Here is a 19,483-nt window from a genome sequence, read left to right on the forward strand (position 1 = left end):
AGTCATTCTTACAGCAAGGTGATAGAGCACATGGTAGATTCTAGGAGCTTGAATCTAATAAATTCCATATTCTATTTATAAATCCAAGCAAGATTTTTTGGGAACAATTTATTTTTCCTCCTTATGACTACACTAAAAAGTTCTTAAACAAATATATATTAAATTTTGACTTATAGAAATTCCATGGTAAGGAGGATAATGCCACAGGAGCTGTCAGAGCTGGAGGAGAGGAAGGCTCAGGTGGTCATATAAAACCACAGCATGGTTCCATCCTTTAGGGAATGCGTTGGGCCATTGTGTGTCATATTTGGGGATTTGAGGCAACACCTTAACCAAATTGGCTCTCCCTGTTAGTCACATTCACTGGCTGATTGCTCATTTTCTTTACCATGGATTTTCTAATGCATTCCAGTCCTGAATTCAACTACTACGTGGACCTGTGAGGGCAGGCAGCAGTCCAAAACTCAGCCAGCCACCATTTGTCACAAGAATTGGGAACAGAATATGGTGGAGGCTCTGAGCTGAATATTTCCCCATGTCCTACTAAAATCCAACTCTTCTTTTGAATCTAAGAAAGGTAGAAATGATGTTCCTGAACCAAAACTCCCTCCACCAAACAAATAAAATAAAATAAAATAAAATAAAATAAAATAAAATAAAATAAAATAAAATAAATTAGAGCTTAAATTAAACATTGCCCAAGAAACAGACTTAAGTTTTATTCCAGATGTGAAATCATCTTAACATCACCTTTACTTACAATTGCAAAACAGCAGAGTCTACCTGACAGGTTCTCTTAGGACTCTTATTAGAAAGAGGTACCAGAGGATACAAAATTACTTTGCATCTCAATAGATAAGAAAGTCATTGTCTGACCTGAAGCAAGGCAAAGTCACCGTGGCTTTTAGCTGATAATTCACCAAAGCTGATAATTTGTCTACAGAAGTTGACTCAGAGGCCTGTGGCTGCTGGGTCAAAATGTGGGCCTTGGGTCTGCAGTATCATCAGCATTACGCAGGACACTTTCAGAAATGCAGTCTCAGGACCCACCACTGAAGCTGAATCTGCATCTTAACAAGACCCGAGGTGGTTTGTATGCACATTCAAATCTGGGGAACAGGTTCCCCCAGTGTCTGAGCTCTATCTCCTAAGGGAATCCTGATGCTCAGATCCTGCGTGGTTGCCAAGTCCTTGATTGTCGAATGCATCTTGCAATCTTTCTGATCTAAATCAATTTTTCTTTCTGAGCACCTACAATGCCTGGCATTTACAATGCATTCTATTTCTCTGCTTTTCTCAAAGTTTTCCACCTAAAGATTTCCTGCAATGCTGCCACTTTTGCTCTGGGAAGCCAGGTGGCTGTATTTGAGACAAAGATTTGCTGTAAGTTGATTACCATCTATGGCTCTGAAAAATTAAGTGGAAACAGCTGTTCTAAGGTCAAGATGAATTTAGTTGACACTTAGGACAGATCCCTGAAATCCGCACACAACACAGGGCCAGAGTCTCCTTGTTTAGGGCTGCTGTTAAGGAGTACTTCTGCCAAGCTTGCAACAGACGTGAATCACATCCTGGTTGCTGGGTTTTCAAGTGAGGGAGAAAAGCACAGATAACATGCAGTGGTGTGCAGAACTGTACAATTTTGGGTATAGAACACAATACAGTGGGAAAGACCTATGTTTCCTGGATTCAAATTCTCTTCATTGCTTCATAGGGAAGAGTACATTGTCTTGGAACTCTTAGAAATCTTTTTCATTCCAAAATGGCTGTCATCTGGAATTTGATTGCATTCCTGCCTTTTGATGACATTCCTGCCCAGATACCATCCCATACTTACAGAATTACATCTCCCTGGGTGGGTCCAGACATCTCTATTTATTAGCACAGGTATCCTGATGCCTGGGCACAGCCTAGGTTTGGGAGTGAACTGGGATGTCTTATTTATCTCAGTAAGATTCTGTTGAGGATGATGTCAATGGTCATGGGCACAAGGAGCCAGCTCTGCATTGGGACCTCTGGTTTTCTAACTGAAGACTCATCGCATAGATTCTCTAAGACTCTTGCCCATGAAACTGACTCAACCTGTGAAGAAAGAGACTGAGGTCAAACAGGTTTGCCTAAGTGCTCCCAGGGCCAGAACCCCCTGAACAGAATGGGGCTCAAGAACCACCTCCATGCCAGGTGGGCCTTGGATTACTGGTGGGGAGGTGGGGAGGTGGCTGATGGGCCCTATCGGATGGGGAGAGTCTTGAATACATCATTCTGCTCAAGTATCCAATTTCAGATATTTATTGATCACTTACTATATGTAAGGCTGTGTACCTCAGGGAATGCTGCAAAGATGATAATTCAACAAGACTTTCGTTTGTATTGTGCATGCTGGGGAAAAGGACCATTAGGAGTGAAAGTCAGAAACACAGGGAGCGTATTAGGATGGGCCTTTTAGACACCACCTGGCGCTTGGCAAGGCTGATTGAACAGAGATTCTCACCACAATAGTGCTGTCTGCTTGTCTGCCCTAATTTTGGACTTCAATGCTGATGGCTGGCTTTGGGCTAGTACGAGTGCCTCGAAGTAGCCTGTGTGTGTGTATGGATGAGTATAAGTAGGGCTTCTTCTGTAATTACTACATTCTATGATAAAGAAAACTGTTATTTATCAATCTTAGATAAAATTATATGTAAACACACTCTCAAATTTCCCCTTCTAACCAGACTGCCTTCCCCAAATACACTCTAGATTAGGATTTCTGGATCGCGACAATCTGGGACTGTTCCCTGCACCTAGTTCTCTTTCTTCGTGGTCTTCCTGTCTCCTTGCAGACCCTGGCTTAAAATTGCTAGCCTTCACTCTGTAGAATAAAAATTTGAGTTTGAGCCTCAATGTGGTGACCACTGACCTTGCCGAAGGACATTCACAGTGGCTCTGGTCTGGTTGAACATCCCTGTACTTGCCGCTCCTTGTTCTACGGTTCTAGTGAGGACACTTCAGTTAGACCCTCTGAAATTGACTATTGGCCTGGTCTTTTTCTCCCTCTTGGATACTAAACTCTGCCTGCTGGGCTGGACTTCCTCCAAGCATCAGCAGCTGGGTCAAGCTGCCTACCACCTGTCTCACCCCAGGAGGGAAGGCCTGGTTTTAAGGTCCCAGCCCCTCCTCAGTCTCACTGTCTTCAGGCTCCTCAGTCCACTCAATTAACTGAGTCATGCCTGGCTGTTTTCCAAGATATAACCCAGATGGAGGGAGAAGTTATATTTTGTTTTTAGGAGGATAGCTCTGTAAGGATCCTTGGAATGATCTACCCACTTTCCTAGAACATTATCTGACACCTCGAAAGAACTACTCATAAATTAATTCATACATGTTATTGCCATCACACCTTCCCCCAGTCTTGATGACATGACAGTCATCAGTATTCCCATCTTGTAGGTAGGGAAATGATCTCAAGTTTTCCACCACTAATCACTGCCTGAAGTTTATTTTTTTGCATTTCAGTTCTCAGATTAATCCATGCAAAGAAGTAGTCATGTTTACTAGCAGGAGACACCCATGTGAAGATCTTTTTCCAACCCTGGGCATATATTGTGTAATTAATAACAAACTCTTTGGGTATGCACAGTTCTTTTCATTCCAAAGATTCCCAAAGCACTTTTACAAGCTTAACTAGGGCTAAATATCCCTATTACCTCATCCAGCTCTGAAATGTAGCAACCTCTGGGGGAAATTGTGGCAGCTGCTTAACAACGCACAGACATACTGTACTGCAGCATGAACACAGGAGACTGCTCGGTTCACAGCTCTCTTTTATTTTGTATGGCAAGAGATGCAGATCAGGAGAACGGAATCAGGAAATTGCCTAGGAGCTCTACCACAGTCCGCAGGAACGTGCTCTTCACAGAGTCTTAGAGGAACAAAGCACATTCACCCAAGACATTCATCACAGCCAAGCAACACTTCTGGAGCTAGTAGGTCAGGGAGGGAAAGGATTGGGCAAAAAGATGTTTCTGGAAGGTAGCCTGGAAGGGGAGCACTTTGTAAAATTTCCTGGTATTTGAGAATTTGAATTCATGCAATTGCTTTATGTGTTGCGGGCGGTGAATAGTGGCGTGGATAGTTTCCATGTTCCTCTCTAGACTGATTCCACACTTCTGTACTCTGCTCTGTTCCCTGAGAGACTGTCCTTTATGGAATGCCTCGCTGGGGTTAGCCCGGCCCTCTAGTTTCTGGGCTCAGCCAATGGTTGGAAGCAATGATGCTGGGTATTCATTTCATTGCACTGCATTGGGTATGGTATTCTTCCACCCAAGTCTGCCAGTGCTGTCACATGGCCCTCTCTTCCAGCTACAGGTGCTCTTTCTGCATTACATAGCCATTCCCTCTCCTTGCCCCTTAAATCTACAATGACGAGAGCTCCTTGATGCTGCTAGTCCCAGGGACATTATTTTCCCTTGTTAATCTCCCTGACAACTTCCCCATCTCAAGTCACCTTTTCTAAAGAATCCACTTATATATTTGTCTCCTTAAATACCCTATTTGAGTGTGCCACCTGACAATTTATGATGACATGAGAAAGCACAAGGAAGAATAAATATTTATTATAATAATTAATTTTAATGAGTATCTACTTTGGGCCAGATAAGGTTTACATGCTTTACATGTAGAGTCTCATTTAGTTTACACTTCATGCAACATATATTTTGGTTATATCTGCATATCATGTATAATTCTAGGCTTTGGGCACTAGTGTTCAAAGCAGAAGAAGGTTTTGAACTTGTGAAGCTTAAATTATACTAGAGGGGCTCAGAAGGTATGAATTCATACTCCAAGTTTCATGGAAAAAAGCTGGGAATAAGAGAGTGAGAGAAGGGCCATAATTTCATGGGTGGTCAGGGGAGGCTTCTGTACAATGGTGTCATGAGAGCAGAACTGAAAGAAATGAGCCCTGTGGGGATCTAGGGAAAGGTAAGTGTAATTAATGTTTCTGTTTGATAGATTTTAAAAAACGAGGTTCTGAATAGTTAAACGACTCACTGTGATATGCAAGATTCAACATTAGAAAACCAAGTGATGTAATTCACAATATGAAAGGCTAAAGAGAAAAATCACATGGTCCTTACAGTAAATGCACAAAACGCACTTAACAGAATTTAAGATCCCTTTATGATAAAACCCTCAGAAAATCTGGAATAAACAGGGACTTCCCTAACATGATGAAAGGCATATAGGGGGAAACTTATAGTTGGTATATCTAATTATTGTATCTTAATGAAAGATTGAATGCTTTCATCCTTGCAAACATTTTTTTCTTTGTAAGCAAAGAAAGTCAGTCTCTGCTCTTAACACTCCTATTCAACATTTTTAGTGGAGTTGTTAGCCAATGCAATAAGGGAAGATAAAGGGGAGAAAAGGCATACAGATGGAAATAAATAAATACATCTGTTTTTATCTGCAGATCAGTGATGGTCTCTGTAGATGCAATGGACTGTATGTTTGTGATCCCCACAAATTCGTATGTTGAAACTCTAATCCCAGTGTGATGGTGTTTAAAGGTGGGACCCTTGGAAGGTAATTGAATCATATAGATGGAGGTGGGATGAATGGGATTTTAAAAAGGCCAGAAAGTTAGCTCTCTTTTTTTCATGTAGTCCACAACCCCAGAAAAGGGCTCTCTCCAGAAACTGACAATGCTGATATTCCTATCTTGGACTTAACAGCTTCCAGAAATATAAGAAATAAATTATTATTGTTTATCAGCCACCTGATCTATAGTACTTTGTTACAGCAGCTCCATCCCAAAGAACTAAAGGATTAAACAGTGCCTATTAAGGCCACAGAAAATTTCAAAATATCTACCAAAAAAGCTCGTATAAATAACAGATAAATTTAACAAGGTCATGGGATACAAAATCACTATTTAAAAAAGTTAAAAATTAAAATTAAATAATTTGAAGTACCATTTTATAACAACAAAATATGAAATACTTAATATAATATTAATGTACTTACTATACTTAATATAAAATACTTAACACTAAACTTATACTTAGTACAGAATATGTGCCAGATATGAATGCTAAAATTGCTTCATGAGTGATATCAAAGTGGGGCTTATCATGATCATGGATTGTAAATCTCTATATTAAGATGTTGATTCATGCCAAATTGATCAATGTAATCCCAATCAACAATTTTTTTTGGTAGGAATTGGTAAGCTGATTCCACATCTAAAAGAAAAGGACCTAAAATGGCTAAAATAATATTGAGAGAGAACAAACTTGAAAAATTCATACTAGCTGGTTTCAAGATTTAATATGAAATCACAATAATCAAGACAACATGGTATTGATGAAATAATAGACAAACAGATAGATGGAATAGAACATAAATACGAAGCAGAAATCTGTACATCTACAGTCAATTGATTTTTGACCATGATTCCAAGGTAACTAAATGGAGAAGGAATAATCCTTCCAACAAATGCCTCTAGAACAATGGGTATGTACATGGTATCATTCACTAATATCCCATACCATACAAAACCATGAAAAGTTAATATAAAAAATGATTGGTTTTATATTCAGGGATTAAAGTAACAGTGGATTGGTTTGTAAAAAATAAAACTCTGAAGAATGGAGGCATAGCAATTATCAAGAGAAACTGTTTTCTCTAGGGCTAAGTTCTAGACATTGTTAGGGAATTCCTGTTGGTCCTTGGATGGCAAAGAATCACTGTGGTTCTGGGGTGGTGGAACATGCTGGAAAGCTGCCCTGTACAACTTGTTCACAGGATGGTGTCTCCTCAGAGGCACTGGGCTACCCAACTGCCCTTGGGCACAACCAAGGAATGTCACTGGTTGCTTGATGCTCTGACTGAAGTTCCCTGCAGGAGGTAGCCCTGGAGTAGCTGTGTGTACTCCAAGAGGCTGTGGCAGGAGCACTCTAAAATCAGAAGGTAAAATCCCTTTTCTCCTGCAGGTTCTTTAGTAACATCTCTTGACAGGGCCTCAATGGAAGCAAAGGAAAAATATTTAATGGGCCTGGATCCATTTTCATAGAGCAGGCAAAGAGAATTAATTTGGAGCTGGGAGATAATAGACTGAGAAAGGCACAGACCTAAAATTTTTAGCACTCCCAAAAGAAAACATAGAAGAAATTTGTGTCACTTTGAGGTAAGCAAATGTGTCTTAGGACACAGAAAACAGGAATCGTAAAAGAAAAATTGATAAATTGAACATCATTAAAATTAAAAACATTTGCTTTTTGAAAGACACTGTCAAGAAAATGAAAAGCTGGTAACTCAGTAGGTTGTGTCAGCCTTTGGCTCAGGTCATGATCCCAGCCTGGGATAGAGCCCTACATCGGGCTCCCTGCTCAATGCAGAGCCTGCTTCTTCCTCCGCCCTTCCCCACTTGTGTTCTCTCTGTCTCTTTCAAATAAGTAATTAAAATCTTAAAAAAAAAAAAGAAAAGAAAATGAAAAGCCAAGCTTCATACAGGCAGAGATTATTTGCAAAACATGTAACTGAAAAAGGGCTTGTTTATAGCATATATAATTTTCATATATTGTTTGCTAGAAATCAGCCAACCCAATAAATAATGAGCAAAAGATCTGAATAGTCACTTCACAAGAAAAGATTTGCAGACAGCAAATAAACAGTTGAATGATGTTCAATGTCATTAGTTTTACGTAAAGACAAATAACAATCAAAACGATACTACATACTATTTGGAATGCCTAAAATTGGAATAAATTGACAGTACCAAGTGCTGGGCGGGGATGGACACCAACTAGAACTCTCATTCATTGCTGGTGGCAATAAAAAATATTATGGCCACTTTGGAAAAAGTTCAGAAGTTTCTTGTAAAGTTCAATACCTTCTTGACTTATGACCCAGTAATCTTACTCCTAGGTATTTATCCAAGAAAAATAAAAATATATGTCCAATAACATTTCTATGTAAATATTTATAGCAGTTTTATTCATAACTGACCCAACCTGGAAGCGACTCTAATATCCATCAACAGGTGAATGCATAAACAAGGTGTGCTAAATCCATCTCATGGTTTACTACTCAACAATAACAAGGAATTAATTACCGATAAGTGCATTATTAATGGACCTGAAAAGCATTACGTTGCGTGAAAAAAAGCTCGACAAAAAATTCTACATAAATATGGTTCCATTTATATGACCTCCTCAGAAGACAAAAAATTATGGGCACAGAAATCAGATTAGTGAATGCTAGGGGTGTGGGATGAGGGAACTGACTACAAAGCACCACAAGGAATCTTTTGGCGTGATAGAGAAATACTATATCTTGATTACAATGGTGTATACATTTGTTAAAACTCATGGACCCGAACTGAACAAAAAGGGGAAAATTTACTGTATATGAACTATTCCTCAATAAATGGAACTTTAAAAAGTTCAGATTTTTAAAAAATTTACATACAATTGAAATGCACAGACCTCCAGTGTAGCTACTGAAGACCACATTTTGTTAGTATATTATCTTATTAATGGACATTTAAAAAATCCCAGTTTTTTGCTATTATAAATAGAGCTCTGTGAAAACTCAGATACATGGTCCTTGCTGGATATACACCTTCAATTTTTTTGGAGTTGGAATCCACTCAATTCTTAAGCTAGAAATTGCAGGGTTACAGTTTATGTGTATGTTTGGTGGAAACTGCCAAAACTTTTCTAAAGTGGTTGTAAAGCTTTATGATCCCACCACTACATATGAGAATTCCAATTGCTCTACTTTCTCTCCAAAGTTGGTAAAAAAAAAAAAAATAAGAATTGAAAATTTTCACGTTTCTGATGGCTCTAAAGTGGATCTCATTTTGGTTTTAATTTGCTTTCTCCTGATAAGAAATGATGTTGGGCACCTTTTCACACATTTGTTGACCATTATGATATATTATTCTATGAAATGCCTTTTCAAGTCTTTTGAACATTAAAACAAATGAATTGTTTTTCTTTTTTTCTTATTGATTTTAGGAGTTATTAATATATTCAAGATGAGGGTCCCCATCAGAGATATGAGCTGTAAATATTCTCTCAGGAGAAATTTTGACTAATTATAGTTTAGATAAGAATATGCTGAAAAACACAGTAAGTGCCTAAAGCATATTAATCTTTTAAAACAAAAGAGCTAATGTAGGAGGAGGTAAAGACTTTGGCTGTCCCTTGCTGTCCCTTAGCTTTGTATACTGGAAGTCAGCTAGATGTTTCCCAGGCCCATTCTCTTTGTTCTCTCCTACAGAAAAATGACATCCCCCAGCCTCCCTTTCAGTTAGCTGGAGCCATATGATCAAGTTCTAACTGAAGGAGTGTGGTTGGAAGGGATGCATCTTACTTCCCAGCCTGGCTCATAAAAACCACTTTTTTAAATCTTTTTCCCCAGTCCCCTGAGTAGAGAGAGCCCCCAGGCTCTAGAGGATGGTAGAATTACAAGATGGAGGAGGCTTGGCTCCCTGAATGACTGCATGGAGCAGAACTTCCCTCACATTCCCTTCCCAACTTAGTTGCCAAATGGACTTGATGTGAGTGAATGACACACTTCTCATGTGTTAATCTGATTTTTTGTGTTTATCTCTTGTAGAAACTGGTATCACTCTAATTAACATACTTGGTATTTAAAACTGTACTTCTGTAATATCAGTTCTTTTCCTTACTGTGAAATTCTGCTTTCTGAAGCAATGGGAGTCATCCCTTCATTCCCAAGTCATGGCTACCATCAGCATCTCTTTGTCTACAATTGTCCCGAGATCATACTTTTCATCAGTGGAATCATTTGGGGGAGGAAACAAAGCAAATAAAGAAATAGAAGATGACTGAATCTGCCCACACTTCCTTAGTATAGCCGCCACCCCCATCCACCAATCAGTGGAGCTTCAGGAGGCTGATGGAACCCATCTCTATTTAGTTCTGTTTTGCTCCTGCAAATGGACATATTTGTCTTTCTCTGACTGATTTATTCTGCTTAGCATAATACACTCGAGCTCCATCCATGCTATCACAAATGGCAAGATTTTATTCTTTTTGATGGCCAAGTAATATTCTTTTATGTATATCTACCACATCTTCTTTATCAATTCATCAGTCAATGGACATTCGGGCTCTTTCTGTAATTTGACTATTGTTGATATTGCTGCTATAAACATTGAGGTGTATTTGCCCCCTTAAATCAGTATTTCTGTATCCTAAATACCATAATTTTTTAAAAAGCCACCCTACTTTATCACCGCAGCTGTCACAAGATGCTCATCTACCATTTTATAAGAGAAGGATTCTGAATCCTTCAAAGTTCTCTCTGAAAAAAAAAGTTCTCAATCTGAAAAAAAACAAAACACCAGAAACACTTCTCTTGAGGGAAATCAAAGCCTGGGGACACCTTCATAAGATTCATTCATCCTAAGATTCACTCATTCCTAAGAATGAAACAAACATCAGTGCCTTGTAAAGGAAACTATGTTTGGAGTAGATGCTGTAGAACCAGGCCTGAGGCCCTCATCTATATGATAAATATTGCTGTATGGCAAGCACTTCAGTATTTTTTAAGTCTAAAACAATGACAGTGTATTCTTTCTTAAGGTCCTGTGTGTTTGGTCAGGCTCAACGAGATGGTTTCTCTGCTCCTCGTTGGTATTTGCTGGGCCCACTCCCGTGGGTTCATTCAGCTGGTAGCTAGGCTGGCCTGGAAGGTTCTGAAAGGCCTGGGTGCTAACTGTGGGCTGAATTACCTCAGTTCTTCTTCATGTGGCCCCTCTCTCACAACAGGAGAGCCAGAACTTCTCTATAGAGTGGTGAGTTCCAAGAGGTTCGTCTGGAAGGACAAGACCCAGTGGACAAGTGCTTATCAAACCCCTGCTTGCCTCACTCTTGATAATGTCCATTGGCCAAAGCAAGTCACATGACCAAACTCAGAATCAATGTGGGAAGGGATCACTCAGAGGAGAGAGGGCTGGAAGTTATGACCAATGGGGAACCAGTGTCACAGTCTACTACATACTGCTGTGTGGCAGAGCAATGGACTCATTCAGAGAACTGGACAAAAATGCCCCTGATGGTGGGGATTCATAGCTGAATGTCTGTACATAGGAGCAGATGAGGAAGCAGAATCCCAAGAACAAGTGTGAAGGCTGAAGGGATGTCCACTGTCACCATCCATTGTGTCCATCTGGGGTCATTCTGTGTCATCCAATGCTACAACTCCCAGAAAGGCAGGGTCTGATTTAAAATGTTCCAGTGTACTGCTTGGTGTTTCATCAGTTTGGGAACACAGGAGCCCACTGTAGGTGAGTGACAAAACTGTAGAGGTCAAACCAATAGGACGCATTGCTTTGTCACAGCAATACTCAGGACAGCCTCCAGCTTGACCAATGCACAAGTATTGGTGCCAGGCTATCTGTCAGCAGCCTGGATGAACCTTGTTGACTGGGGAAATGGAGGGCTTCTTGGCAAGGTCTGAAAGTTTGGAGTGGAGTGTCATTCCCTGTTCATTTTTAAATCTCATCCCAACTTCACTTCCCAGGGAAGCCCTCTAGGCTCAGTTATTTTAAATTCATGTTAGAATTCCCTCCTCCTTTATTCTGACATGCATTGCTCTTCCTGATTTAAAGTCGGCAGTCCTGCTGGCCTCTCAGCTCTGGGCATAGAGGAATTGTCTATCTTGTTCAACACCATATCTTCAGTACCAGTACAGTGGGTGTGGAAATTGAAAATTGAAAACTGCATTCCCTTCTTCCCTTCCACCACCTCTCTCTCCTCTCCCTTTTCCCAGAATCATCTACGTTTGAAACTGCTGATGAAGAAGCAGGCCAATGACCTTGGGTCTCTGACCATGGCCTCTGTTGATCACTGTTATAAGGCGCAATGGCCCCAGGAAGTAGGAATGAAGTAACCATTGCTCTTTGACATAGTCATTTAACTCACATGTCAGTGGGGATGTAGCATCCTTGGGGAGGTAGTTGACAGTATCTCAAATCCCCCATTCTCTGTGGAATGGGACATGGAGCCAAGTTTGGAATCTCAGTGGGGATTCTTGAAAGTCAGATATTTCCCCAGGTCATCTCAGACTGATTTACTGCTTCCAACAAATCCTGGATCTTTCTCCCATCTTGCATATTTCAGCTGTCCCTGTCTCATCATCCTAGATCTACCCAGAGAGATTCAGGTCCTTTATTTCCTCTATATAGCCCTCTTCCCAGGCCATTTACAGTCCTTAATAAAGATTGATGGTATAAGCATGGGGGTTATATCAGAGAGTAGCACAGCAGGTAACTTAAGATGGTCAGACTTCACTCATTTTAGAGCCCTCTGGTACCCCTTCTCCTGGGGCCCCAACCCTACTGAGGAATGTGCACTGACCAGTGTCCTGCTAGTTCCAGCCTCATCTTCTTTTTGGGTTTCATCGCTCCTCCTCTGCCTCCTCCTTTCCACCCTTCTACTCCAAACCTCCCTTTCAAAACAATTTACTTTTATTTTTAAGAAAGTTTCCAACTTTTTTGAGTTACACGAAATGCGCAAAACTGCACATATTTAAGTGTATAACTTCATCAGTCTTGACAGACATGCACCCCCTGCAACCATCACCTCTCAAACAACATTTCCATCACCCCCTAAACATGCCTTGTGGCCTTTTCCATCCATTCCTTTCTCCCCCACATCCCCAAGCAACTGCCGATCTGCTTTCTCTCTCTCTAAGTTAGCCCATATTTCTAGATTTTATGTAAATAGAATCTTGTAATATGGTCTCTCTTTTTTGGCTTGGCTCTTTCACTCAGTGTAATAACTTTGAGATTTATCCACATCGTGTGTCCATCGATAGTTATTTGTCTTTACAGCCTACAGCATTTCATTGAATCACACTCCACAATTTATCTACTTACGCACTGATGGATTTGGGTTGCTCTGGTTTGGGCTATTACAAATTAAGCTCCTATGAACAGTCATGTGAAAGTCCTTGGGTTTCATGCTTTTATTTCTCTATGGTAAGTACCTATTAGAACCATCTCATACTTCGGCCCGCCATGGAGGAGCTTCAGTTGCTCCTTGTCTTAGGCCAACAGTTGCTATGGTCAGTCAATTTCTAGTTGAGCCATCTTAGTGTGTGTGTGTGTTTTAAGCACAAGAGTTTAGCTGCCTCTTGGCTTCATTCCTTCAGAAGCTGAGCATATGCTTAGGTTTACAGGGAATAATGTCAGGTTATACGTGTTGGCCCAGGGACTTTCTTAATTGTACCTGCTCTTCTCCTCCCCTGCAGTGTCCTGGTTTGCATAATAAGGTACCTGATTCCTCTACCTCTAGCCCAACTGGCAGTGGCCCCAGGCTATACTTCCACATTCACAGAGGCCCATCAAGGTGTTGTGTTAGCAAAGACCTTTCTATAAAAGGAATTTTCCTGCTTTTCTAAAACATTTCTTTTTTTTTCTTACCATGCTGGGATTACAGGAAGAAAGGACAGACACTCTAACCTGGTGCCCCCTGGGACCATCCTTGCATCCGGGAGAAGAGCTTACCAGGGAGAAGAGGAACCCATCCCAGAGGAAGGAGGGTGAGCATGGAGGGAGTCAATCATGTGGGCATGACATCATTTGAGTCCCTGGATTTCTGTACCTCCTGTTTGATATTGCTTGTGCCCTGAAAACTGCTCTGAAAAATAAGGTCTATTAAAGCAAACATTTAAAATTTTCCATTATTTTAATATATGCAGTTTTTATTTCCCCTTTGACCCAGAAGTTGTTTTAGAAGGTCATTATAAAATTTCTAATTGGAAGAATTTTTTATTTAAATCTTTACCATTATCTGTAATTTTATTTTACTGATGACAGATGTGTTTTTCCAAATATATCAGAATTTAATATGTGGCTTAAAATTAAATAATTTTCTAAAAATTTTTCATGGACGTTAGAAATAAAGTGATACTTTCTGTTTAAAAGGTAAAAAATTAGGGGCACCTGGGTGGCTCTGTGGGTTAAGCCTCTGCCTTCGGCTCAGGTCATGATCTTGGGGTCCTGGGATCAAGCCCCACATCAGGCTTTCTGCTCAGCAAGGAGCCCGCTTCCCCCTCTCTCTCTGCCTGCCTCTCTGCCTACTTGTTATCTCTCTGTCAAATAAGTAAATAAAATCTTAAAAAAAATTGTTTAAAAGGTAAAAAATTAAAAACGTATCTTTCAAATAATTGTAATTCATTGCATTAATAAGATTTCTTGAAATCTTTTGAGACATTTGTCTACTTGCTTAACAAAGGCTGAGTGAAACTTTTATTTCTTCTAGTATCCTGGTTTTGTCATATTTTCTATCTCTATTTTTAATTTAAATTTCCAGACAGATAATACTGTTTGCCACATAAATCTTTATGATTGATTTGTCTTTTTGTGAATTGTACTTTTACAATTTAAAATGATGGCTGTCTCATTTCTACCTGTAACATGAGTGATTTTGACCTTAAACTTTTCTATTGCTGTTTGTGTTTGTTTGGCATATGCTTAACTTTTGCCTTTGGCTTCTTTTATTTACTTGTAGGATATGAATGATTTTGGCTTTTTAAAAATTAACATATAATGTATTATTTGCTTCAGGGGTACAGGTCTGTGAATCATCAGTCTTACACAGTTCGCGGCACTTGCTGTAACACATACATACCCTAAGGTTCTGATGCTGAAATTATTCCACCGTTAGCTAGGAAAGCCTCTTCAAATGCCCTGTGTCCTTTGACACAATTTCAAGATGATCCAGGCTTACGTTGTACATTTCCACATACAGGAATCAGATCTGGAATTGGGAATTTATCCAAGAATGCCTGATGCCCTTACATGGGAAAAAGTATTTAGAGAAAACAATCAAGGCACATAATAATTTTATGACTTCAGATAACTGACCAGCTGCCTGGTGAACTTGCTTTGGTTAGAAATTATGCCTTCCCTAAGATTGCCTATTGAGACACAAATAAATGCCTTGGCTTTATGGAAACAGACTGTGAAAGTCTTGTCCATCGATTTCTCAGGTGTCCAGATTGATTGGATAATTATCTGTTCGTATTGGAGGGAGGAGACAAATTTAGGACCCCTACTCCTCTGCCATCTTAAGTCCTCTGACTGTGAAACCCTCTTGACATTTTTGTGACAGTGTTTTAGATAAATAGGTAGAACATTGGAACATTTGACAATAGAAAATAGAAACCAGTGTACAGCTCTATTAAAGAATGTGACTTGCCTGTCTTGGGTAGAGACAAAAAGAAGAAACAAACATGGCTGCCACGGAGCCAGCAGGGCCCTCATGGGAAGGGTGTGTTTACTCCCCATGCACCATGCTTGAATTCTATAGACTTATGCACGGTGACATGCAGGTCTTTGACCAGGAGACTATGTCTTATTTGTCATTATTCATTTATCAGGCGCATATCATGTGATAAATTTCTTTATTACTAAATAAATTGAGAGATGCTACCAAAGATCCAGTTTTTGGTGGGGGCAGGGAGGAGACCAAAGTAACTTATGGGAAATGCATAGTTTGCTCTGTATGTTTTTTTAAACCCCATCCTCTTTGCAGTTTCATATAGTTAAAATGTGCCTCTTCAAAAAATATTTCCATGTGTGATTTAGGAAAAAAAAATTCGAAAACAAAGCCTAAGCTCAAGTCATATTTAGTTGCCAGATTAAATATGAAAATCATTAAAAGACAAATTATTTGAGACAATGATGACTCCTCAGGAAATTCGTAACAAATGAAAAGAATAGTAGGGAAAGTACTTTTAATATATTCTCTTTAAAAAAAAAAAAATTCTCCAAGCCTTTGTTCTTAAGGAAGCAAACTGCTGGTTCACTTCCCTGAAGCCACTGATAAAACCATGCGAGAACATCAGAGAGAAAAAACGAATCCAAGATAGGTGCCATCCCCAAGGGAACAGAATGCTTCTTTGTTTTACATTTCCATTGGAAATCTGGAGATTTTGCATGCAAACATCTTATTTCATGGCGCTGCTTCTCAAATTGAGAGATTAAATCTAGCTCCGCATAAAGGTTTTTCAATAAAGTGGGGTTGCACGGTCTTCTGTTTATGGAAAATTGATGCGTCGTCTGATATGGTTTCAATTGCTAACTTTGGTTTCGCAAAAGCTGGAAGGAATTTCAACCAACCATTATCTAATCAAGAAAATATTTCCTACCTATCTTGTCTTCAGCATGACTTGCCGCCAAATGTCGTTTTTGCTATTGTAAATCACTATGCATTTCAACGAGCAAAATGGACTCTCTGGTTTTGTTAGAAGAGGTACAAATTATTGAAACCATCCATCATTATCAGCGGGATACCCCCCCCCATTTTGAGCACATTGCAGAGTGATTATGACATAATTTAATGTTAGGTTGGTTATACGACTTCAAGTAGAATTTTCACAATCTTGAAACACAGTTACATATTATCATAATTCCCCTGGACCTCTTGTTGCCACCTCACCCCAGCTCCACAGTCAAGCCTGCACTTGGGGTGTTGATTTCCCTATAAAATTCACGGTGACTTATGATACCAAAATTCCACCTGGTCTAACATAATATGAAGTGCCGGAAGAAGGAAACTAAGTGTGAGTTGTGCAGGATTTGGGGGAGGGGGGCTTTTCACAGAAAAAGAAAGTTACCTCAATCTATCCAACGACCAGTTCCCCACGTGCCCAGGGTTTGGGAAAGCATTCCGTGTTTATAAGGTGGCTTCTGTCCCCAGAAATGCGGGTACCCCATCTTCCGGTTTCCCGAGGACCCCAGTTTGTATCCAGGAAAGAGGGCCTGGCTGAGGAAGATGGTGGCGATGGGCCCTGGAATCCCCCTGGAATTCGGGTTCAGGGAGCCAAGGCAGATTCTGGAGCTGCCTGGTTCCGGGCCCTGCTTCCGCCTCTCATCAACCTGGGACCAACGTCTACCAGTATTTGTGCCTGCGCTTCTGTCCGGTGGGAAATGGTTTCAAACCAGAGTTTTAGATGAGTAACAGATGGACAGGTTTGGCTCACGTGACAAGTACTATCTACACGACAGCTCTCTGGATTTATGACTGAAGCTTCCCTGAGGACCAGGAAATGCCACCAGCATTGTTCCTTCCTTCCTTCAACAAACACGTGTGTGTGTTTACCATAGAGATACGTAGTGTGTGCTTTTTAGCTTAAGTGAACACAACCATGCAGTCTCGGGGGAGGAGGAACTATTTATTTTATTTTTATTTTAATTTTTTAAAAGATTTTATTTATTTATTTGACAGAGAGAGACACAGCGAGAGAGGGAACATAAGCAAGGGGGAGCAGGAGAGGGAGGAGGAGGCCTCCCGCCGAGCAGGGAGCCTGATGCAGGGCTCGATCCCAGGACCCTGAGATCATGACCTGAGCGGAAGACAGACACTTAACCAGCTGAGCCACCCAGGTACTCGCATAGAGCCAGTTCTAAGGAGGGAGCTGAACCAGAAAAGACAGCATGACTGCTGTGAGGGAGAGAAGAGGTCATGCTTGAGAAAGCCCCAGCCCTGGCTTTGGTGGGCCCTCCCTCCAAGGGCCCTGGGGCCTTAGTCTGGTCTAGGGGTTCTTTATCACCAGAGGTTGTTCTTATCCCTCTACGCCAGGCCTCAAAGTCAGAGCAGCAGGGTGAGGCAAAGAGAGGCCTTGACCTTGGATTCCTCCCCTCTGTGGGCCAGCCATGGGGCCAGTGTGGTGGGAACAAAGTGATCCTTGCAAGTAAAGACCGAATCCATTTATTAGGGTTTGTAGGAGTGGTGAGAGCTGAAGGACCCCCTGGGCCTGGGAGAGCCCAAGACAGAGCCCAAGTTCAACACCTTAGACAGAAGCCTCAGATACCAACACAGTCCGAGGTGGGGCAGGGCAACGCTACCCAAGGCCCGATGGACGGGCCGGGGGTGGGGGGGGGAGATTCCTCCCCCGACCCACAGATGATGAAATTCCTTCTTCCCTAGGCAAATGGAATCTTAACAACATGGTTTCCAGTAGCGGGTGAATTAAATCTCCAAGGCGGCTTTAATTACTGACTCCGTTTTGAGTAGATGGGTCAGTGGTTTTCTAAGTGTGGTCCCTGGACCAGCAGCATCGCCTGAGAACCTGGTAAAAATGCAAATTCTCAGGCCCCATGCCCTGTCCTAGAGGATCAGAAATTTGGGGGATGGGCCAGGGGTTGTGTTTTAAGCCCTCCAGCAGATTTTGATGCTGCCGAACTCAGAACACCGTCCTACATGAGGTTGTCAAACGTGTCCGCGCGTTTTCAATGTTCCTGCCGCCTGCGTTCCAGTCCTGGGGGGCTGCGGTTTAACCAGCAGGCCTGAGGTCTGGGCTTTGGGAGTTTTTATGCTCACGGGCGATCTAACGTGAGGACTAGTTTGGGAATCACTAGGTCAGACAGATGCGTTTCTCTCCCGCACAGTGGCAGTGAATTTATAAAGGACTCCAGAGACAAAGGCAATGCCCTCCCCTCCTTAGGACAGACAGGACAGTTTAGTTAGAATCCCATGAGTTGTCTTTTTGTTTCTTGCTCCCTCCAACTTGGTGCTTCCCCTTCCTATCCTGGCTCTGACTTATCCCCACCACGCACTCTTACCTTTGGATATTTCTTGAACCACGCTTGTCTAGCCAAGGCTGTATCCCAGTGGCTGCTGTGAGCAGAGAGAAGAACTGGCCTGTGAAGGAGGTGGGCTTTCCCCAGGCTGCCAGTCATCAGGAAGGGGGCTTCAGAGAGGATAGCCCAGTTGGGAAGGGGGATCTCTGCATAGCAGACATAACCAGCTTAAGGCTCAGTGATCTGCCCCACAAAGCCGAGTGGTGGGCCAGCAACCCTCAGGAACATCTCTAAGGAGGTTTGCAGCTTGAGGGCAGAAGCTGGGCAGTGAGGGTTAGCTACACGCTTTGGACCCTCCTGGGGAGCTCGCGGCAGAGGAACTGGACTTAGTCCCACTAAAAAGAATTTTGGGTTTTCTTTCAGAGGTTGGGCACCTCCCCCACCCAGCTCCCTCTGGGACTGCGGAGTTCCCAGCCCAAGCCTGACAACTGATTTCCTCAGCAAGCCACACACTCCAAGCCATCCCCTCCTCTCCTTCCTTCCCCCACCCCACATTCCATCAGCTTAGAGAGATCTGAAAGGTTGTGTGATCCTCACAGGATAGAATTTGCACATTTTCCAAAATGCATTGCGGCCTGTGGGACACGCACCCCCTGTGGGAGCAGGGGGAGAGGGTGGGTGAGGGGCAGGTAGGGGTCAGAGATACAAGAAGAAGACACTTTTTGTTCCCTTTGAAACACTACAAATGGGCGGCTGTCTACAACGGTGTGTCATGAGCAAAATGACTCCACACAGGATTACTTGGTGGTTCCTCTTGGCAACCACGGAATTCTGAGAATACAGACCCTCGACAAGTGGCACTGGCCCCCGAGAGGCCTTTAGTTCTAGTGCATAAGGCAGTACAGATAACACAGTTTCCTTGGCACTGTGTGTGTG

General features: G+C 41.7%; 1 long non-coding RNA gene across 1 annotated transcript; it reads left to right on the forward strand.

Moving 5' to 3' along the window:
* The first annotated feature begins 1,794 nt into the window (after positions 1-1,794).
* Positions 1,795-13,490, forward strand: LOC116877864. Its single transcript, XR_004384732.1, has 3 exons — positions 1,795-1,855; positions 9,003-9,050; positions 13,458-13,490. It is a non-coding gene; the product is annotated as an uncharacterized LOC116877864 (long non-coding RNA).
* The last annotated feature ends 5,993 nt before the right edge of the window (positions 13,491-19,483 follow it).

Source organism: Lontra canadensis, unplaced genomic scaffold (genome assembly GCF_010015895.1).
Source record: "Lontra canadensis isolate GAN:19392208 unplaced genomic scaffold, GSC_riverotter_1.0 scaffold54, whole genome shotgun sequence".
Classification (NCBI taxonomy): Eukaryota; Metazoa; Chordata; class Mammalia; order Carnivora; family Mustelidae; genus Lontra; species Lontra canadensis.